Raw genomic sequence first — 23,921 nt, forward strand, 5'->3', positions numbered from 1 at the left:
GCAGTTCAAACCCACCAGCTGCTCCTTGAAAACTCTGTGGGGCTGTTCTACTCTGTTCTGTAAGGGTCTCTATGAGTTGGAATTGACCTTGACAGCAACGGGTTTGGCCAGTAATTTGATTTGGGCCAACTGAGGACCATTTTGGATTTCTGACCTAGAGAAATGTCAGATAATACATTTGTATTGGTTAAATCACTAACTATGGTTTATTGGTTAAAGGATCAATAGGTAACTAATATAACTGTCATTGGTGTTCCAGAAAGAATGGATAAAGTGGGCAGGGATGAAAAGTTACATGGACAAATAATGGCTGAAAACTTACAAAACATGGGGAAAAAAAAACCTAAACCTACAGATTCAAGAAACTGGAAAAAAGAAAAAAAATCCCAAACAGGACAAGCTCAAGTAAATCCACACCAAGGTACATCATAGTCCAACTACTAAAAGCTAAAGATAAAGGCAAAATCTTGAAAGTAGTGGGACAGATGATACCTTTCCTATAAAAAAAAAACCAAACCCAGTGCTGTCGAGTCGATTCCGATTCATAGCGACCCTATAGGACAGAGTAGAACTGCCCCATAGAGTTTCCAAGGAGTGCCTGGCAGATTCAAACTGTTGACCCTTTGGTTAGCAGCCATAGCACTTAACCACTATGCCTCCAGGGTTTCCAAATAATTCAAATGACAGATAATTTTGCATCAGTTACCATGAAGGTCAAAGTCACAACATTTCTCAAATGCAGAAAGAAAGGAACTATCAAACCAGAACCCTATACCCAGCAAAACTATCCTTCAGGAATGACAGGGAAATAAAGACATTCTCAGATGAAGGAAAACTAAGAGAATTTGTTGCAAACTGACATACCTTAAATAAAAATAAAAGTGGGTGAATGCAGCTCTCATTGCAGTCCATAAAGGATGGAATTCTAGAACATCGAAAAAAGAAAGAACATACTAAGCAAGAATAGGGGTATGTGCAGTAAACTCCCCTTCTCCTCTTGAGTTTTAAAAATTATATTAGGCAGCTGAAGCCTATTATAACACTGACATCGTTCAGAATGTATAGAGATAAAATATTAAGACAATTATAAATAGGGGAGGTATTGGGACAGAAACGGAGATAAGGTTTCTAGACTCACTTGAACTAGTAAAATGTTAACACCAGTAGACTATGGTAAGTTACGTACCTATAAGGTAACCTTGAGCAGCCACTAAAAAGGGTATAAAAACAGGAAAACAAAAATGCTAAAAAAACTAGAGTTCTAAAAAAAAATGTTCAAGTAACACATACAGGAAGTTCAAAAGAAAGATACAAAAAATTACAGAGAAAAAAAACAAAAAATAAAATGACAGATATAGCCCTAGAATATGAATGATTAGAATAATGTCACTTTTGTTTTTTAAAATTATGTTCCTTTAAAATCTAAGGAAAACATTTGGCATCTCATTTGAGATTAGTCAACTAATAAAACCACCTTAAAGAAAATCCACCCTTTCACTTTAATAAACATTAGGGTAAAACAAGAATCAAATAAGTATGTAAAAACAGATCAGTAAGTAATATTAAACAATCAAGCCTTTGCTAATAAGGAAAAAAGCAAAACTGGAAGAGAATATATCCAGTTCATTGTTTTTCTTGCTGAGACAGTTTCAATTTAGCTAAAGAATTAGTATTAATTCTGGGTCCAACTGGTATTTTTTAATAGTTTCTGCCATTCATTCTATGGTTCATGCTGTGTTTCAACGACTGTTTCCAGTGCATATGGGCGGGGGGGCAGGCAGGGAATACATTCTGGGAGTTTTGTTGATCAACCAAAGTAAATCAAAAATACTATAAAAGAATTATAAAATTCATAATCTTCAAGATTAAATAAACATAAATATCTCCATTTATAAAGACATAAAACTGTTCTATTTGGAATGCTTTTTCCAGACGTCCCTTCAGTCATCTTTTAAAATGTATCAGAGTGTTAGGGCAAGCTTCTTAGGAAACGTAACAGTTGGATGAATTCCTAGACTGAATCAGGCACCCAGGTCAGTGCTCCCAGGACACCCTGTGCCTGCCTCTTTCATAGGACTTATCCCATGGAACTGAAACTGTCTTGGGTTACTTGTCTGTGTCCCTGGCTGGACAGTGAGGTCTTTGAGACAAGAGACCACAGCATCTCATCTACGGGGGGTGGGGTGAAGGTTTCAGAGGCAACATAGTACTTGGAATTTAGTTAATATTTATTACAATCGATAAGTGAAGGTTGAAATATCCTTAATTATCTCAACAAAAAAGAAATGTCGTAAAGTCTTGGTTATATTTAAGTCATTTGAAAAATTGATTTTCGTGTTAAAAAACAATTATCTATTAGCTGAAAATTTGAAGTTATTTTCTCTGTAACATCACTTCTCTGAAAGTGTTTGGAAAAACCTCTCATATTTCTCAAGGATTTCCTGATAGCTCAGCTTAAGATGGATTTGAAAATCCTAATGAGGCATGAATGTGGAGGAGAAAACAAAATTTAATGAAACGATGAAGAGAACTGAACTTTTTCTGATAAAAGTTAAAGAAGGAAAGAGCTGTGAACCAAAATTGTACGTAAAGTCAGAGAAAAAAATCATTAATAATTGAAATACTGCCCTTAAGTATAAACCCAGGTATTAATACACTTGAAATAGCTGATTATCTACATATCTATGTGAAGAAAAACTTGGTAAGCAAGAAAGAATTCTGATTTTTCTGTTATAGCAATTTCTGCAGAAGACAGAGGGCTGGCAAATTATTCTCACTGACATCATTTGCCTTCTGATGTGATGAACTGAGAAGAATCCTACATCACATCCGTGGTGCTCCTGCCAAAAATGTATAACCTGAATCTAATCATGAGAAAACATCAGAAAAAAAAAAACAAACTGAGAAGCATTCTGTAAAATAACTGTCCTGTATTCTTCATAAATGCCAATGTTATAAAATACAAAGAAAGACTGAGGAACTGTTTCAAATTAAAAGAAATTAAAGAGACATGACCACTTGAACCTAATGCATGATCTGGGATTTTCTACTCCTATAATGGACATAAGTGGAGAAATGTGAATAATTTTTATATACAGGGCTGGTTTCATGGGGATGCAACCAGTCCAGGAACACAAGGTTCCACAATGAAAAGGACTCATGCTTGGGGTTTAATGCTCTGCAGTAATCATCTTGAAATTCTTAATAATTTACCTTTGAATTTGTGCTTCATGAATCAAGTCTGGCGGGGCAATGGAAGAGCCCTGGTGGTGCAGTGGCTAAGAGCTCAGCTGCTAACCAAAAGGTTGGCAGTTCGAATCTACCATCTGTTCCGTGAAAACCCTATGGGGCAGTTCTACTCTGTCCTACAGGGTTGCTGTGGGTCAGAATCAAGTGGAAAGCAACACGTTTGTTTTTCTTTCTTTTCTTTTTTTTTTTGGTTGGGGTAATGGAGCATATGCAGTGGGCTTGGAGTCTTGGCTCATGCATGGTCCTACCTCCCATTATCTCCACTGGACATGTTCTCAGTTGCCCACTTTCTACCCCTTGGAATCTCAGGTCCTGCCCAACATCCTCTCCAGCCTGCGACTGCCTCTGCCGTCTGCCCACAGAATGGATGCCTGGGCCGGGCTCAGGAAGAGTTGGGGCTGGGTGTCCACCCTGCATAATCTGAAGGTTGGGCACAAAAGATAGCTGTCTTGGCCCCACGGTGACAGCACCATATTGTATCCTGCGAGTGCCTCTCACTCAAATTCAGACCAGATCTGTATTAAATCTGAGCACAGAAGTTGAAATCCCTCGGAAGTCACCTCTCCACTGTGAGTTAGGGTGTGGGCTCATGGGAAGGGGAGACAGCTTCCTTACCAGGGACCCACATTATCATTTTGCACTCAGTCCTGCTAATTATGTAGGCCCTGTTTAAAGATGAGATAAAAGTATTTTATCATTGTTAATTTCCTAATTTTAATAATAGTACTGTGGTTATATAAGGGAACATTGTTTGTTTTTAAAGAAAATACACACTAAAATACAGAGAAAGAGAAAAGGAAAAGGCAAGCACTACTGTGGTAAAAGATAAAATGTTAACATTGGTGATTTGGGTGAAGCGTACACAGGAATTCTTTGCATAATTTTTGCAAATATATCAAAAAGTTTCATAAAAAGTTCTATATCTCTCACCAGTGAACCCAATCTTATTTACAGCACACACTTACAGAACTACAAACACAAAGTTATGAAAAAGCACAGGTAATTTTTAGATGTCCAAAGCCAATTCTTTAAAATAACGAATAACCAGAAACAAAGAACTTCAAAATTTTCAATTTTTTTCTTCCGTTACATTTGTGATAGTGTCTAAATGTTCTATTTTAGCAGTTTTGTTTTGTTTCTTAAGGAGATTAAAAACAAACAAACAACAACCTGGACTATCTATTGCCAAAATCTAGTATATACATTGTGGTGTGACGAATTACTTAGTACGACCTTTCTCACCATGGTCTTGTAACTCCCACTGAAATGACTGGGTGGGACTGTATAAGTAAGATAATTGTGGCCCACCAAGGGCATTGGTTAGTTTTGCCTTAAAAGAGAGCCGATTCCAGAGCAGAGAGAAGTGCTCACCACCACCAAGGAAGAAGAGACTGGCAGGAGAGACCCACAGGAGACAGGGAAGTGGGCTTTCTGGCCAACGGTGGGAGGAAGCTAAGTGTCTGTGGGCAGACACTGAGGGCCACGGAGAAGCCTGCAGCTGACCCACAAATTTGGGACTTGCCAGCCTCCCACAACCGTGTGAGTCATTTCTTTATATTTTTCCTGAGTTCTACAAGAAGCTACAGTGAATTAGGGAACCCAAAGACAAAAGTGAGAATGCTGGCGGGGGGGAGGGAGTAGTTGATGTTAGAGATGATGGAGTGGTACAGCAGCTTGGAAAAGCTTTACATTCGGAACACCTTTAACCTCTGCCTCATAGGAACCAGCTTTGTGCTGCTCCTTATAAAAGAAATTATTCGTTTATACATCTTCACAGAAAAAGAAAATGTGCATTTACTATTTTATCTGTATCCTAAACTTCCCATTCTGTGATCCCTTAATTAAAGGATTAAAAACGATCCATACTGTGTTAATTCTACCAAATTTAGATTCAAAAGCACATTGAAAATCCTAAAGGTAACACTTTTTCAAAAGTAAGAAACGCACCGTAAAACACAATTCTTGTTTTACATTAACCTCCCAGGTAAAATCAATGGCCAATATTTTTGTTTATGATAATAAAATCAATCAAAAAAATCAGCACAATTATTTTTGGTACCCTGGAAAGATATAGGAGTCATTGATTACAAATTATTTTTGAAAAGATTTTTAAGGAGATTCTTTTATTTTCTGGTTCAAACTCTGGTTAAAAGGAGTTTATGTTCATATTCTTTTTTCAGCTATTGCTAAGGCAGGGAGGAAAAAATAAATGAGATGATTTTGTCTATAGCTGAAACATTTTTGAGCTCTATGTAACTAGGTTTTCTGGATGGCTTTCTTTCATTTGGTTCATGTGGACTAGAGTTTTAGGTTTCTGAATTAATTATGACTATTATTTTTAGACACATCAGAAAAGAAAACAAATGATATGTATGCAGCTGGATAAAGATGAAAAAGGAAAAACTTATGTAAGGATGAGCTAGATGGGCAAGACATAAATTTAAAACTTTTCAACAAATTAGAAATTTATGAGTGAATTTTTTTCCTCAAAATGTATTTTTGCTTTTATTAAAAGATAATTGGAAAACCAAACTAATGATCCAGACAAACTCAGTCTAGGGCAGAAAATGCCAGTATTATAATTCCACAGCCAAAATCACTGTTCTCAATGACAGGTTAAGACTCAAGAAGGTAAAATTAATAAGGAAACTGCATTATTTAGACTTAAAAATCAGTACATTTAAACTGAAGAATCAACAGCTCTCTTCATTATTAATGTTCCTTTTGGGGGAAAAAATCTATAAGAATAATTTAAACCCTCAGAAGTAAGCTTAACAGCATGCTACAAATGGCAAAATGCACTCATGTATCAAAATGGTATCATACATACTCTGTGTTATTTCATGGAATTTCTAAGAAAAAAAAAACAATCACCCAATTTATATTTGAATCTTGGCTTAAAACAACACATACTAGTTTCAAGAGTCTAAAAATGTATTATTACTGACTTTTGGACTTTACATAAATAAATTAAATAATCTAGGTTAAAAATCAATTTGCAGCTTAAATACTAGTATGTAAGGTATGTTTTCAAAGGCTTAAGACAGACAACCAGGCTGCAGTCCAAAGTCAGCGCCATACCAGTAAGATGTAAAATAGATGTGGGGCTTCTAGTAACCTATTCTCATAAGCAGGGAAAGATGAAATAATCTCTATATAGTCAGAAAAGAGGCAAGTCTTTACAAGCAACAAAGCAGGAAAAAAATGAATGGCAGCTTATACCCCCATGGGCTGGAAATACCCAGGTGCAAGGTCAGTAGTTTAAAATAGCCTTCTCATTGGCCAACTGGGGACCAGCAAGAGAAGTAAGGGCCAAGCTAATAACCTTGCTGCATTTGGAATTCATTGGAGGCAAAGTAAAGGCAAAACCTCCACAAAAAGAAAGCATACAGAAGAGTATAATGTCAGGTTAATGAGATCTTTAAAAAAACCCTTGTTCCATATTAAATTTTGTGATATTTCCCTATGAGATCCTTAGATTCATCTTATAAATACTACTGAGTTCCTTCATCTTTATTAGGGTTTCCTCTTATTTTTCTTTCCATCCCTGCACCCCACTCCTTGTTCCAGAAATGATGTAATGTAACCTCACCATTATGTGTGCTAAAATTTAGATGGTTATTTTTCCAGACTCATTCTTAAGAATTACAGTATACAAAGTGTTTATGGAAAACTAAGCATTAGTTTTGAGTTCGTGATTTCCAAAAGAATTCTTTCACTTATTTATTAAGTCATTTGTTCATTCATTGCCTAACGTATGCATTCACTTATTTATAGAGTACACCCATTATACTGGAGAATGCAAGCCAAAAGCCAAAATAGTTCTTATAGCTTTAAATGTGTGCATTTGTGAAATTAACGGTAAAGTATGTACATTGCATATGAGCTAATCCAGCCTCCTTCATCTCTTGGGATTTGAATCTCTATTGTCTTTTCCCAATACTTCAACTTGTTCTATAATGATGAGAGAGAAACTGTTGTTATAAGGCTTTGTTTTGAAGGCAAAACAAGATACAATATAAACTACAAATGAGCTTACATGTCTGTCATTTTCTTCTGTTTCTTTTGAACAGCTATAAGCTACCATCAAAATGTCATGAATAGAAAAAAATCTTAAGAACATTGGACTTTGAAATTTGAAGGCTTCATAGAATATAAGCAAAGAAAATAAAGGGATTAACTTTTTTACTATACTTTCAGAATTCATCAAATTTTAAAGGACAGGGACTAATTTCTCATTATGGATTTCAAGGGAAAAGAAAATTAATTTGTAAAAGACTAATGACATACACACTTCTGCAATATCAAAGTGGGTGGCTCTTATTTTAATAAAATTATCCAATGCAGTTTTTTCCTATGTGACTCTAATCTTGGCTTCCACTGGAAAAAATTACCTTAAATTGTCCATACTATTAATTCTGCAAAATTATAATAAATTGTTCTAAGATTTAATTTTATCAGATTTAGGTATTAAATATAAATTTTATCACTGAAAACAAAGTATAGAACCCTGCTGAATTACTTTTATAATTATTTGCCTGACTTAGAATGTCAGAAGAATGCAATATAACCTATACAAATAAGACTAAAGTAATTATATCCATAACGCTGTATTTTGTTATTCTTAACCTTAGCTGTAATATAAAACCTAGCACTATATTTTATGACAGTTGGTTCCATGAAATGATTTGTAGCATACAGCATACTGTTATTAGCTAAAGGAAATACCAATGACATCATTTGGCCATTACAGGAGATAAGCTCACCTATTAAAGAACAATACTAACAGTGTTTTACATTTTTACTAACCTGGACTGTTGAATAAGTTGTACAGAATTTACTCTTCTACAAACACATTACAGTTTAAAATATGTGAACTACCTTTTCCTCCCCAAAGATGAATGTGTAGCAAATGTTTGATAACTCCAATGATTTATTAGCCAACTTTCCTATCCTGTTGTGTTTTAATAAATAAGAAAAGGGAAAAGTTAATTTTAAAACAATATAAATGTGGAAATGACATAATATCTCACTTAATTTTTTTCATAAAAGCACATGATCTATTAACACGGAGATATTAAAAAGTATTTAAAACACAGTAAAAAATCTGTTTGCTCACCAGAGAAAGACATATTGATAAAACATTGCCTTCTCAGTCTCTCATAATAATATATATCTTCTTTAAAATGTATCCACTGGCCATCTGTCAGTTTGTTGAGCTGTGGTAACTTGCATATTTCTATGGTGCTGGAAGCTGTCCCACCTGTATTTCAAATACCAGCAGGGTCACCAAAGGTTTTAGAAGCACTTCCAGACTAAGACAGACTAGAAAGAAAGGCCTGGCTTTCGAGTTCCAAAAGTTAGCCAATGAAAACATTATGGAACACAATAGGACATCCTCTGACTTGCTGGGTTGGACATGTCATAAGGAAGGATCAGTCACTGGAGGAAGACATCATGCTTGGTGAAGTATATAGGGCCAGCGAGGGTAAGGGAGACTCTTGGTGAGATGGATTGGGACAACACTGTAACAATGAACTCAAGCATGCCAGTGATCATGAGGATGTCACAGGACTGGGCAATGTTTCCTTCTGTTATATATAAGTTTGCCATGAGTTGAAGTCAACTCTATGGCAGCTATCTTTCTCTCTATTAAAATATACTCATAATTCATAAGAGCAGCATGCAGCCTCTCATTAAATATTATAAGAATTAAGACATTTGACCTGTAGAATTTAGTCACCAAAGCAATTCTTATAGGCAGCGACAAAGTAATATAGCAACATCAATGGAAGGTATACACATGTATAGCGATTCAATCTCAGCTTGGATTTAAAGCTTGGCTCTTCTATATATTAGCTGTATGACCTTCCACAAGTTTGTTATCTTCACTTTGCTTATCTACACTGGAGGAGCAAGAAGAAACTATCCTCACAGAGATAATGGGAAAATTAAACAAGGTAATATATATGCAAATAGAAGGTATCCAGGCCTTGTCAATAAACAGTAACTATTCTCATTTTGACTGTTTTCACCATTTTAATGAATGAATGTATAAACTGTTTGAGGTTTGCTTATTTCTGGTAAGATTGCTGAATTCTTTTCAAATCCATTTGGCTGAACTGAATAAAATATAAGTCACATCTGGCAAAGAACATTTCTGGTAGGCTTAGTATTACAGTGACAACCAGATGTTGAATTAGTCAGATCAAAATGCATTCTCTTTTTTGCTTGTGGCTGACCACTAAACTGAATAATGTTAACTATTTAGAAAGCTTAGCATTTGGCAATGTGAAAAACATGTTTTGTACTTAATACAAAGAAGTCTCTTAACATAAGAATTTAGTAAAGATAGGATCAAATTCTATGATTCCAAACTCAGCATCCATAAATAAAAGAAAAAAAAAAAAACTACATCTCATGGTCTCTATTAATATTTAGCATATAATTTTATATTATATAACTCTATCTAAAGACTAGGGCAGTTTGCATTAACTGAAATAAATGGTGCACCAGAATATAGTTTCCCATTCCATATGGTCTAATGGATTTTTAAAATATTTAGGTTTGATTCTGCATCATACTGATTACATAGTTCTCATGCCATAGGCACGCTTCAGTCATTCTTAATGAAATCTTTGGTTGTCAACATAAATCTCAAATTAAAGGTCCCTTTGGGCATTGCTATAAATAGGCATCTGGACTAGGTGGATCATGACTAGTTCAGCTAAGATTTGGTGCTACGTGTTAACTTCTTATAGAATTGTGAAGAAATGTATATAGTTAGTATAATACTAATTACAATCAAGACTGAGCTGCTGACTCACATGGAAAATATCTCAAAGCCTATAAAATATTATGTTTCCTTTGCTATTGCAATCATTTATTCACTGTAAAATCAAGATTAAAAAAATCTGCCAATAATTTTGTATGCTCCATAATGAGCGAGCCGCAGTGGTTCCAAAGACTCTTAACATCAGGGACCGGCACGATATACCCTCCTCAGTTAATTCCATCTGTTTTCAAAGGGGTAAGTAGCTAGCGTGAAGATATTTCAAAGGGTGTAGCAAAGAATTTCTGGTCAAGTGGACTCAAATGTAAGCATACTTACCCCATCTTTATTTAAATCTCAGTTTTCTATATATATGCCATCATTTTGGTTAGTAGGAGCCAATTACTAGTTATTTGACTACTGCGTGAATGCCTTGTTTTGCACTGGGTGCCTACTGGTGCATGCAATAAACTCTATGGTCTATTCAACTTGTATTTATCTGGGTCTATTTTGATATACATTTCCAATATTTTTTTTTTTTTGCAATATTAGAACCTAGTAATGTACAACAGAGTGAAAAAAAAATAAATCTTTTTATTAAAGCCATTACATAACCACAACAGTGACACTTTTTGGCTTGATTATTGAAAACATGAATCATTCTTTCCCTTTTGACTGATATTAACCAGGTACCTTTTTCACAGGACACAATTAAGCATGGTATTGATTTAGACTAAACTACTTATATACTGTATCCAGATTTTTATTTTTTGATTGATAAGCAATTAATCTGTGAAATAATATTTTCATTTCTTAGCAGTAAGCCTTAGTTGAGGCCTCACCCATGACAGTCAACATTAAAGGCAGAATAAAGAAGTGTCAAATGACATGATTCTATACATTTTCCAGTAGATTTTTTAAAGTTAAACTGAGAAAATTTTTATAGATATCATGGATTTATTCTTGTATTTTTGCAGACCAAAAAGTACATTGCAATTGGGAAAGGCAAAGTACTAGTCCCTTCATAGCAACTGAACCAAAAGGACTACAGACATGCCCCCTACAGAGACATAGTTTTTTCACAGGCTGATTCCTGTCTTCAAAACACTCCTCTCTAGTCCACAGGGATGCCTTTCCTGAACACATCAGGCGAAGTTAGGTTTCTTTATCATAAGGTTCAGTCAAAATACTACTTGTTTCCTTCAGAGAAGTTATTTCATTTCACAATTACACATTATATGCACAATTCTTTGAGTAATGTCTGTTTGTACTAATAGGTAATTATGTGCCACTCAACACGAGGGCACCAGGAACCTGCAACATTATATGTCCAGCAACTAGCACCGAGATGAGCACAGAGTAGGTGTCTACAAAAATGTGTTAAATAAATTAATGAATGAATAAACAATAAAAGATGATGTTGGAGAAGACCTGCCTTTAACCTGAGCCCATTTTTCTATGAGAAAGAACAGCGTTTAATTTTAACTATCTGGCCTCTGTCACCCTTTATTCATTCTGCTTGAAGGAAGAAGAGTGGCATCTCCTACTAATGAGTTTAGGAAAGGAACTTGACTTACCCACCTCATTCCCTTTCTCCCTCCCATTTCTGGGCAGTCACACACACACTATAAGATTTATAGGGCCATCACCCTACATGAGGAGGCTGGCATATATCTGGCTGTACTTGGCACTGGGTGAATAAGTCTGCTTCATTTCAGGATGTGCTATTGGAGAGCCCATTGTAGCCATGCATGTAAACTACATTCTCTAACCACTGTATTGATATTTTGATCTCCATCTGTACAAATCCTTGTCTAGCTCTCAATTTGATTAAAACTCACATGGGAAAATGGGTTGCTATTTACTGGGCCTCTCAAATCCACAAAAATCATATTACCATTGTTTCAAAACAAAATGTATCATCAAACATTCAAATTAATGGAAATCATGTAAAATTTTGAAAAATAATTTTGAATGCATAACATTAAAGTACAAATTTTGTCATGCAAATAAAAAATAAATTCAGAGTGCAAAAAATAAAAACAAAACCATAAAATCCAATTTACCAAAATCTGGCAAATTACAGCCCACACTGCCATACTGCCTATTTTCATAGGTACTACAAGTGAAGAATGTTTTCTATATTAAAAAAAAAAAAAAACCTCGCAGTTGAGTTGATTCCAACTCATAGTGACCTTATAGGACAGAGCAGACTTACCCTGTATGGTTTCCAAGGAGTTGAAAAAAAAAAAAAAATTGAAAGAAGAGGAATATATCACAACACCTGAACATTATATGAACTTTGAATTTTGGAGTCTATTAAAGTTTTCCCTCATGTGTCTGTCAGTTTGTCATACTGTAGGAGTTTGTGTCTTGCTGTGATGCTGGAAGCTATGCCGCCAGTATTCAGATACCAGCAGGGTCACCCATAGAGGAGAGGTTTCAGCTGAGCTTCCAGACTAAGGCAGACTAGGAAGAAGGACCCGGCAGTTTACTTCTGAAAAGCATTAGCCAGTGAAAACCTTATGAATAACAGCGGAACATTATCTGATATAGTGCTGGAAGATGAGCCTCCCAGGTTGGCAGGCACTCAAAAGATGGCTGGGGAAGAGCTGCCTCCTCAAAGTAGAGTCGGCCTTAATGATGTGGATGGAGTAAAGCTTTCATACCCTTCATTTGCTGATGTGGCACAACTCAAAATGAGAAGAAACAGCTGTAAACATCCATTAATAATCAGAACCTGGAATGTACGAAGTATGAATCTAGGAAAAATGGAAATAGTCAAAAATGAAACAGAACACATAAACATCGATATCCTAGGCATTAGTGAGCTGAAAAGGACTGGTATTGGCCATTTGAATCAGACAATCATATAGTCTACTATGCTGGGAATGACAACTCGAAGAGGAATGGTGTTGCATTCATCGTCAAAAAGAACGTTTCAAGATCTATCCTGAAGTATAGCGCTGTCACTAATAGAATAATATCCATACTCCTACAAGGAAGACCAGTTAATATGGCTATTATTCAAATTTACCTGCCAACCACTAGGGCCAAGATGAAGACATAGAAGATTTTTATCAGCTGCTGCCGTCTGAAATTGATCAAACATTCAATCAAGATGCATTGATAATTACTGGTGATTCGAATGCAAAAGTTGGAAACGAAGAAGGATCAGTAGTTGGAAAATATGGCCTTGGTGAATAGAAACAATGCCAGAGATCGAATGATAGAATTTTGCAAGACCAACAACTTCTTCATTGCATTTACCTTCTTTCACCAACATAAATGGCAGCTATACACAGGGACCTCGCCAGATGGAATACATAGAAATCAAATTGACTACATCTATGGAAAGAGACAATGGAAAAGCTCAATATTATCCGTCAGAACAAGGCCAGGGGCCGACTATGGAACAGACCATCAATTGCTCATATGCAAGTTCAAGCTGAAACTGAAGAAAATCAGAGCAAGTCCACGAGAGCCAAAATATGACCTTGAATATATCCTACCTGAATTTAGAGACCATCTGAAGAATAGATTTGACACACTGAACGCTAGTGACCACAGACCAGACGAGATGTGGAATGACATCGAGGACATCATCCATGAAGAAAGCAAGAGGTCACTGAAAAGACAGGAAAGAAAGAAAAGACCAAGATGGATGTCAGAGGAGACTCTGAAACTTGCTCTTGAGTGTTGAGCAGCTAAAGCAAAAGGAAAAATCGATGAGGTAAAAGAACTGAACAGAAGATTTCAAAGGGCCTCTTGAGAAGACAAAGTGAAGTATCATGATGATATGTGCAAAGAGCTGGAGATGGAAAACCAAAAGGGAAGACCATGCTTGGTGTTTCCCAAGCTGAAAGAACTGAAGAAAAAACTCAAGCCTCGAGTTGCAATACTGAAGGATTCGATGGGGAAAATATTAAATGACGCAGGAAGCACCAAAAGAAGATGGAAGAAATACACAGAGTCATTATACCCAAAATAATTAGTTGATATTCAACCATTTCAAGAGGTGGCATATGATCAGGACCTGATGGTACTGAAGGAAGAAGTCCAAGCTGCACTGAAGGCACTGGCGAAAAACAAGGCTCCAGGAAATGATGGAATATCAATTGAGATGTTTCAACAAACAGATGCAGCACTGGAGGTGCTCACTCATCTATGCCAAGAAATACGGAAGACAGCTTCCTGGCCAACTGACTGGAAGAGATCCATATTTATGCCTATTCCCAAGAAAGGTGATCCAACCGAATGTGCAAATTATAGAACAATATCTATTAATATCACGCACAAGCAAAATTTTGTTGAAGATCCTTCAAAAACGGCTGCAGCAGTATATTGACAGGGAAATGCCAGAAATTCAGGCTGGTTTCAGAAGAGGACGTGGAACCAGAGATATCATTGCTGATGTCAGACGGATCCTGGCTGAAAGCAGAGAATACCAGAAGGATGTTTACCTGTGTTTTATTGACTATGCAAAGGCATTCGACTGTGTGGATCATAAAAAACTATGGACAAGATTGCGAAGAATGGGAATTTCAGAACACTTAATTGTGCTCATGAGGAACCTTTATATAGATCAAGAGGCAGTTGTTCGGACAGAACAAGGGGATACTGATTGGTTTAAAGTCAGGAAAGGTGTGCATCAGGGTTGTATTCTTTCAGCATACCTATTTAATCTGTATGCTGAACAAATAATATGAGAAGCTGGACTATATGAAGAAGAACGAGGCATCAGGATTGGAGGAAGACTCATTAACAACCTGCATTATGCAGATGACACAATCTTGCTTGCTGAAAGTGAAGAGGACTTGGAGCACTTACTAATGAAGATCAAAGACCACAGCCTTCAGTATGGATTATACCTCAACATAAAGAAAACAAAAATCCTCACAACTGGACCAATGAGCAACATCATGATAAATGGAGAATAGATTGAAGTTGTCAAGGATTTCATTTTACTTGGATCCACAATCAACAGCCATGGAAGCAGCAGTCAAGAAATCAAAAGATGCATTGCATTGGGTAAATCTGTTGCAAAGGACCTCTTCAAAGTGTTGAAGAGCAAAGATGTCACCCTGAAGACTAAGGTGTGCCTGATCCAAGCCATGGTATTTTCAATCACATCATATGCATGTGAAAGGTGGACAATGAATAAGGAAGACTGAAGAAGAGTTGATGCCTTTGAATCGTGGTGTTGGCGAAGAATATTGAATATACCATCAGCTGCCAAAAGAACAAACAAATCTGTCTTGGAAGAAGTGTGGCCAGAATACTTCTTAGAGGCAAGGATGGTGAGACTCCGTCTGGCATACTTGGGACATGTTGTCAGGAGGGATCAGTCCCTGGAGAAGGACATCATGTTTGGCAGAGTACAGCGTCAATGGAAGAGAGGAAGGCCCTCAACAAGGTGGATTGACACAGTGACTGCAACAATGAGCTCAAGCATAACAAGGATTGTGAGGATGGCGCAGGACCGGGCAGTGTTTCGTTCTGTTGTGCATAGGGTCGCTATGAGTCGGAACTGACTCAATGGCACCTAACAACGACACCAACATTAAAGTTTTATTGGAAGACAACTATGGTAACTTCTTTATACATTGTCTATGGCCACCTTTGTCCTACAAGGTAGAGTGTAAGGACAAAACCACATGGCCCGCAAAGCCTATAATGTTTACAATCTGGTCCTTTACAGAACAAGTTTGCTGGCCTCTGCAAAAGACTAATGGCCTGTACAATGGTGTTTGATTCTAAAGCCTGGCACATTGGTGTTCATTCACTCCTAAGAATTAATAAAGAGGCACTGAGACTTCATTATCTGATTTAAATCTAAGAATTTTTGAACCATATCTTTAGAAATATTACTCTGATTAACATCTGCTATATTTAAAAATGGATATGTAGAAAAAAATATGTCCTTATTTTTACTTATTCTTAGCAAAAATATTGCTAGACTATATGCTACTCGGAGCACGTAAACTTAGATGATGACAAATTTTGCATAACTAAACCAGTAATAGATACTCACTGAGTAAAGCACTATTACAACACAGGACAGATTTCTCACTTGAGCAGGCCTCCTCTGCTCCTACAGCAGAAGCATTTCTCAGTCAGGCTTGCATATTTATTTAATTGCAGGTAACATGATTGTTTTCCAGTATACATTAAATATTACATTGATTGTATCTAAAAAGAGATAGAAATGTAACCTAATGGTTTAGTGAATATTATCACCTTTCTTAACTAAAATGTATTCTTCAAAAATAAATCTTCTTCAAATACATTTTGCCTATAGTCATTAATGACTCCACTTTTTATTGCTACAATATTTCTACCACTATTTTTACTAACTCAAAATGCTGTACATTCTCTGAATTCATTTTATTTCGCCCCCAGTACTATAAGTTTATCCACTGCACAAAGCCATCTTCCGTTACTGTAAACTTAGAAACATGTTCAGTAAAAAAAAAAAAAAAAGTGATCCCTCTACCTGGATTATTATGAGTTTCCTAAAGTCAGATTCTCCAGATATTTTAAAAATGAAAAAAATAAATTATATTTAATAACTTATAAAAAATGTAAAAGGTGCTATAAAAATAATCATTTAGAACCTAATGAAAACGGTGCATCCACGGGAGAATTACAGCAGACTTTTCAGTGTACCACACAAACACGGGACATACCATTAAGCAAATATAATTAAGGACAAGGGAGCTGGAATTTTTTTTTTTGGTAACTTTAGCTGCACATATGGAGCATTTTGTTTCACTTCTGGTTTACTTTCTTTTAATCAAAGACCCCCACTGTAATGCCTTCACACAGGGCTCAGTGTTGCGGTTACCATGGAAACCATAATTCTGAATGTCCTAACTTGTGTGATTAAAATTTAACACAAAGTAACATTGATAGTCTCCTCCATTTCCACTACCACCAATATCCAATTCTAATTAGCAGCACAATAACTGATTTGGAAGGAATAAAAAGCTCTGACTACTATAGCCTCACATTGCCAGTTATTCACAGGGAATCTCATGGACACTATATAGTGATGGTTCTTTTACCAAATGCCTGAGGAAAGGAATTATTTCTCATTGGCTTTCTAGTCTCCTCTGGATAATAAAGTATATCATTTTTCCTCTTTTTATCAACTGTAAGTTTTTAAAATTCTATATTTATTCCACCTGCCTGTTCAATTGGAGCAAAAGCATTGTAGTATGGCCTGATATACTAAGGAAGTAAATGAAACGAAATGACATTTTTATTCATCGAATCCACTTGTAATAATTATATTCCTTTCTATAATTATTATATTGTTCTCTTCAGCATGGAATTACTCCTTCTAGATTTATTAATCATGAAGATATAACATATGCAAAACCTTTTTATATAACTGAGGTTTAAAAACTCAAGTGAATCTTTTCCCTTTTCTTTCTATTTTTTTTTTATTAGCACTCTAGTAGGAGCTGATAAACTCTCAGTACTCCATTAAGGAAATATATCCTCTCTTGCTGATTGTTTTGATTTGCAGCAAATTATATTGTCTCAGGGGCATACTTGCACTGATCATGTGCCCTAGTACTCATCACCTCTACTTATAAATAAGTACAAATTTATTGCATTAGTCAACACAACATTTTTAATATAGAAATTATACTCTGGCTTTCCAATTGAGCTTCCGGTCTACCTTATCGTGTTTGAGAGCAAGCATGAACGACATTTCTCCCCACTCTTAAAATCTCAAAGGAAAGAGTTTAAGTTCATTGGGCAAGAAGGAAATTTTTAAACATTTAAAATCCAGAGGATACTTTATTCAGTAAGTACAACTCTCTCATTTTTTAAGATATAAATCGAGGCCCATGGAGGCTAAATGACATCCTTGATACATCTAGTAACAGAACCAGTACCAGTAGTTTTAATTTTTCATTTAAAATTATTTATTTATTTATTAGAGAAATGTGTTATTTCTCTTATTATTGGTTGACCTATTTTTCTACTGGTATTTACAAACCTAAATACCTTGCTTCCATCTGTATATAATATATAAAAGACCTTGAAAGTTCATGGAACTAACTCAAAATACGAAATAGAGAAAAATTATATCATTTTGTTTTACATAGTCCAGCATATGATTTACATCATTTAACATGTTGATTTCCTACTAAAAATATTCTTTCTTTAAGATTACATGTTTAGCCATAATATAAATTTTCAAAGTCAGTGCTGAACTGTCAGCTGTGTCCTTTACTAATTAATGTTAATTCCTACAGTGAAAAGTAGAAAAAAATCATATCTCTTCCTAAAAATTTCATGCAGTTCATTTAAATATTTTACATCTTAAGGATCTGAGAATTAAGTGAAGTAAGCAATCTTTAATTAAACACCATTTTGACATTTAAATAAATAATAATTTTAGTAATGCCTGACTTGATGGACAATTTCCATTTCCGTATACTTTCTACTTACAAGTAAGTGATTGTCCTGTCCTATAAATGGTCCATTCAGGACTTTTATTTCTAATTAGAATATGTGAATAAATTCAAGTAACCCTAGTGTAAGTTATTCTTTCCTTTGCAGTTAGAAAGAATGAAGGAGGGGAAAGCACTGGTGTGGAGAGGGGGAAGGGGAAGCACAGTTGTATCGGGAGAGAAAGCACAAGTAAAAGGGAACCAAGAGGAGAAGGAAAAGATAATTTCTTCACTTATATGCGCTCTACATATGATCAGATTCGGTTCTCTAAATAAATATTCAATTTTGAAGGATTCTCTGAATACGTCAGTGTCTATTTCAGGAATATAGCAAGGAAATCTGACATGCAAACAAATGGTATCCTTTACCAAAGATTCCATAAATGGAGTTAGAGGATAAAAGTACAGAGGAACTAAAAAAGGTGGAGCAGTCAGCAAAACCTAGGGAGGCCAGGAAAGGCATAAAGGAAAATCATATTTTAAGAAATAATACTTATTCGAATATGTTTGCCAGATGTGGTCACCATAAATTGAACTTGCTAACCAAGTTTGGCTGAAGATAGTGCTTTTATTTAAACGTGAATTTCTGTGCCTTAGTTTAAGTTTTAATAGAGATAAAAAAGAGATAAGGTAACATCTCAATGAAAAAAGACTATTAAGTTGGACTGTGGTACCATTAACTCTCAATACATTATCAAAAGCTCATCATTCTCACTCTGCAATGCTTAATGCAGGGTCTACGAAAATGAACTGTTTCAGTAGAGCAAAATCCAAAAGTCAAAGATAACATTATCATATTTTCTCTTCCTACAGTGCCAAAGGCTCTTTTCTAATTATTTGCTCTCATATTCATTTTCAATATTTGTTATTTTTAATTCTTGGACATATTACACAGGAGGCTGACAAATTTTTAGGACTACAGTTGTATTGAAACATTCATCTATGATCTTGTTCTCAAAGCAAAGTACAATACGTCAAAACCAACATCACTTTATCATTTCATCATTCAGAGTCTAGCCTGCTGGGTGTGATAAAAAAAAATTTCTGAAATAATATGAGGAACAGTTCCCTCCACACATTTCAAGAGTGCATCTGTTTACAAAGTCTACCATATTCAGTTATACTTACTGGTTTAAAGCACGATGTGGCGTGGCTCTCCAGTGGCTGCTTTATTTCTCACCCATTCTATTTTTTTTTTACAACTACACTCTCAAAAATTTCTGGAGTAAGATACAGAAAACAAGTAGAATCTTTTACCTAAGCCTTAAAACCTTTTCTTTGAAATAATGATTCTTAGACATAAGAGACTCAACATACCCCTAAGGAGCCTGAAAAGATAGCACTTATAGGATACAAAGAAAAGAACAGAACTAGTCTCGACCTGTATCTTAAGAAACACGGGTGTTCTAGTTATATGCTACAAAAGTGGTTGGAAAAGTTGGTGAGGAAATAACAGAGCTCCCTAGGAATGAAGAGCTAGAAAGGTGTTATGAAATTCAAAACTCCCTGAGGGAGAAAGTGGGTTCTAAAGGAGTTTCAAAAAGTAGGACTTCAGGGGAATGTGTGTTTTCATATTTTTCCCTTACTTCCCCATACCCTTTCAGAGATCTTCTTTGACGACTCTTTGTGTTTAATGCTAGTCAGGCCACAAAAAATGCAGGGTAACTTTGCTGCATTAGTATCTATAATATTCCTTAATTACTTTTTCTGTAAAAGCGCTACTTCACATCCATAGAAGCAAGGATGACGAAACTATGTCTCACATGCTTTGGACATGTTGTCAGGAGGGTGAAGTCGCTGGAGAAGAACATCATGCTTGGTAAAGTAGAGGGCCAGTGAAAAAGAGGAACACCTTCACTGAGTGGGACTGACACAGTGGCTGCAACAATGGACTTCAGCATAACAATTGTGAGGATGGTACAGGACCAGGCACTGTTTTGTTCTGTTGTACATAGGGTCACTATGAGTCGATGGCACCCAACAACAACAGCAATACTACTTCACAGGATGGGTGTAAGAGGTAAGATATTAAAATGACCATGAAATGCCTTGGAAATTCAGAGTTTTGTGAGGAGAACAAGAGGGCAAATTTTTAACAACAGGAAAAATAAAACAACCCAGAAGCTGTATCCATCTGCAAGGAAGAAAAAAAGATTTGCCATTTAAAAGTCCTAACTTTATATAATTTTGTAAAAATGACTAATGGATGATATAAAATGCAATGACATTTTCTACAAGGAGTAACCTTCTGGAAATTGCATTTTTTTTTAATTGTTGCTGTTGTTATATATATATATATATTACTTTATGTTATGAACATATACTTCTATTAGAAAATAACAATTGAATATAAAACTTTATTCTACTGTATCAAAGTCTCATTCCTCTCAGTGGAAATAATAATATCTTCTCTACTAGGCTAATGGATTATTTAAAAATTACATGAAAATACGTTTCATAGTGATTAGAATATAGGAGACACTCAATGAATGTGATTTGACTATGAATTTGACTGTTACAAGGACCAAAAAGGCAAGTCAAATACCTATACAAATTGATGTTATTAGTGTCAATTTATAAACTAATTTATTAGCTGCAAAATATGTAGGTTTTTAGTAAATTTACAGCAACTATACTATATTTATATAATTTCAATAAATACTTTCCTAGGAAGAAAGTAGGAGGTGACACAAAAGGAAGTGACTGAATAAGCCAAAAGGTTGGTTACTGTGTGTTTTTGCCCATGTTATAGGTTATCAGAGATCAAAACCCTGCAAACGATAAAATTGCCCAAGACCTCAGTTCAACTGAGTCAAACTGACAATAATTCATCCAATTTAGGTCAAAATAAGAACCCCACTTTCCAGATTAATGTAACAAATAGTTTTAATGTAACATATGTAGATTCCAATAAAGGTTGAAAATGACCCAGTTTGACTGTTCTAGGGCAATATCCTGGTGGTGTAGTGATTAAGTGCTATGGCTGCTAACCAAAGGGTTGGCAGTTTGAATCTACCAGGTGCTCTTTGGAAACTCAATGGGGCAGTTCTACTCTGTCCTACAGGGTTGCTATGAGTCGGAACCGACTCGACGGCACTAGGTTTAGGGCACTATCAAACACAGTAAATAATTTCTTTTTTCATATGAAAGATTTCATCATTATTAATTGCAAAAATGGACCAACATTACAATTAAAAATGCATTCTAAATATAGTAAACATAAATATGAATATCTGGAATATTATAATGGCTTTTGATTTTTAACATTGCTTAAAGTTCACTTTCTACTATAGCTACAGCTAAAAGAATTTCGTCACAACATCATGTATGTACAGGAAACTTGTCAAGCATTTGACTGATAGGCACACTAAGGTAAGCACTTCACACATAAATTCTTTCCCTCTTTAGCTAATAGGCTAGAGCAAATACAATTTGAAAACATTCTCAATTCAAACGTGGCCTTCAACTTATGGCCTCATAACTACAAATTGCAGTGGTTAGTTTGGTAGAGTCTCTAATATCTCATTGTTCCTGATTCATCTGTTAACACAATGCTTTCTCAGAATACAGGAATATATACCTATTAGTGTTACTCTTTCTAAACAGTCCAGGTGAGCTATTCCCCACCATTCAATGTTTTCCAAATTGTGTTACATTAAATGTGTTCCTTAATATTTTATTGAGGTCCTGTGTCAACTAAAATATGTTTAGCTATCTTGTCATTTTCTGATCTATCTCAAATAGGATATATTTGGCTATTATTTATTTGTATATTTGGCTATTTTTTAAATGAATGCTATAATGTTGCTTGATGGGTGCAATAACCTATTAGAACCTTCATATTTATATTATATTTATGGTTTATGATTAATCGTAATAGTATATTTTAATTATAGCAAGAAAATAGTTCAGTAAGGTTCAGTAAAGAGAGATTGTTGTTGTGTGCCATCGAGCCGATTCTGGCTCATAGCGACCCTATAGGACAGAGTAGAACTGTCCCATAGGAGTGGCTGGCAGATTCGAACTGCTAACCTTTTGGTTAGCAGCCTAAGCTCTTAACCACTGTGCTATCAAGACTCTCCAAAGAGAGACAGCACCTGAAATAACATAGAACAGCCAAATAAAGTTATTAGAAATGTTATGGATAACCTGTTGTCTAGGAACCCTAACTTTGTAGAAGCTAAACTTATATACGAAAGGTTTTATAATACGGTTCCTCGACTCTTTTCCTATTACAAATTCTTCAAAAGTGGTACCACAAGGAAGTACTACAGTACTATTTACAGACACAGGTGTAGTGATATGAAGTATTCATTTTCTTTAGATATTTATACTATGCATAGAATAAACATCAAATTTTAATTTTCAACTACTTATCACTAGATCACCCAGAAAATGACAATCCAAAAATATTGGCAATTCAGTGTCTTTTATCAGGGATGAAATTATATTAAAAGACAAAAGAAATACATTAAAATTGTCATTTGTGGAATATTAATAACACTCAGGGTTTCTCCACTTGTGGTTGAGAGCACTAAGACAGAGTTTAATGCAAAGTGTTTGTCTACAAAATTTAGTTTCTTCTTTCAAATTTACAATGGAGGGCTTACATGATTATACATGCATTACCATGAAGTTTTATAGAAATCTAGCCATTCACAATTATTGGCAACAAAGCCAGCAAACAACTGCTTGCTTGCATTACACTTGTAAGAGGCAATTTGAGAAGATAACTCCACAGGAATTAAATTTTGTGGATAAACATTTTAGCTAATTGCATTATTGTTCTCTGAACACTGAAGGCAGCAGAAAGCCAAACCAAGAAATCCAATTTCTTTCTTTCTTTTTTAAGCAATTAAATTCTCTTCCACTAACACATTTTAAGAGTCAAAAAATATATATATATTGCATATAATTTATATAGGATATATATGAAAGATATGAAAGAAAGTTTTATTTAGGTGCAAAGTGTATGCTTTAAAAAAAAAAATGTGTTTCTCCTGGGCCAAATAAGCTCTAAAAATATGTATTTCAAAGGCGTATATAAAAGTGCATTGAAAGGATTTCACCACATGAACTTTAACCAGTCCTGCGAGCGCTGGTGTTTGTAAACACGTCCTGAAAACTACAGCTATCAGTTCTAGCCTTTCATTTCTTGATTTATTATCTGGTCATTTTACATCTCCTTTAAAAAAAAAAAAATTTTTTTTAATGCATTTTTCACAGAGATGGTCCTTAAAACAACATTATCACCGACCTATTCACTTAGAGCCCTAATAAGCATAAAATAATGTTAAGAGGGTCCTGTCAATGTGTGGAAACCCTGATGCAGAGGTTAAGAGCTAAGGCTGCTAACCAAAAGTGATGCTCCTTGGAAACCCTATAGGGCTGTTCTACTCTGCATTATAGGGTCTCTATGAGTTTGAATT

At 35.3% G+C, this 23,921-nt stretch overlaps 1 protein-coding gene across 12 annotated transcripts in view; it reads right to left on the bottom strand.

Annotated features, from left to right (window-relative positions):
* The window catches only part of ADGRL3 (adhesion G protein-coupled receptor L3), a 945,099-nt gene that overhangs the window by 676,891 nt on the left and 244,287 nt on the right, over positions 1–23,921 (bottom strand). Inside the window, exon 3 of one of the 12 annotated variants that reach the window (XM_049886200.1) lies at positions 8,369–8,512. The exons of the other annotated variants lie outside the window; for them this stretch is intronic. The gene's annotated coding sequence lies outside the window, so the exon portion shown is untranslated. The remainder of the gene's footprint in view (positions 1–8,368; positions 8,513–23,921) is intronic. 12 annotated transcript variants of the gene reach the window in all.

The sequence above is a fragment of the Elephas maximus genome, chromosome 5 (genome assembly GCF_024166365.1).
Source record: "Elephas maximus indicus isolate mEleMax1 chromosome 5, mEleMax1 primary haplotype, whole genome shotgun sequence".
Classification (NCBI taxonomy): Eukaryota; Metazoa; Chordata; class Mammalia; order Proboscidea; family Elephantidae; genus Elephas; species Elephas maximus.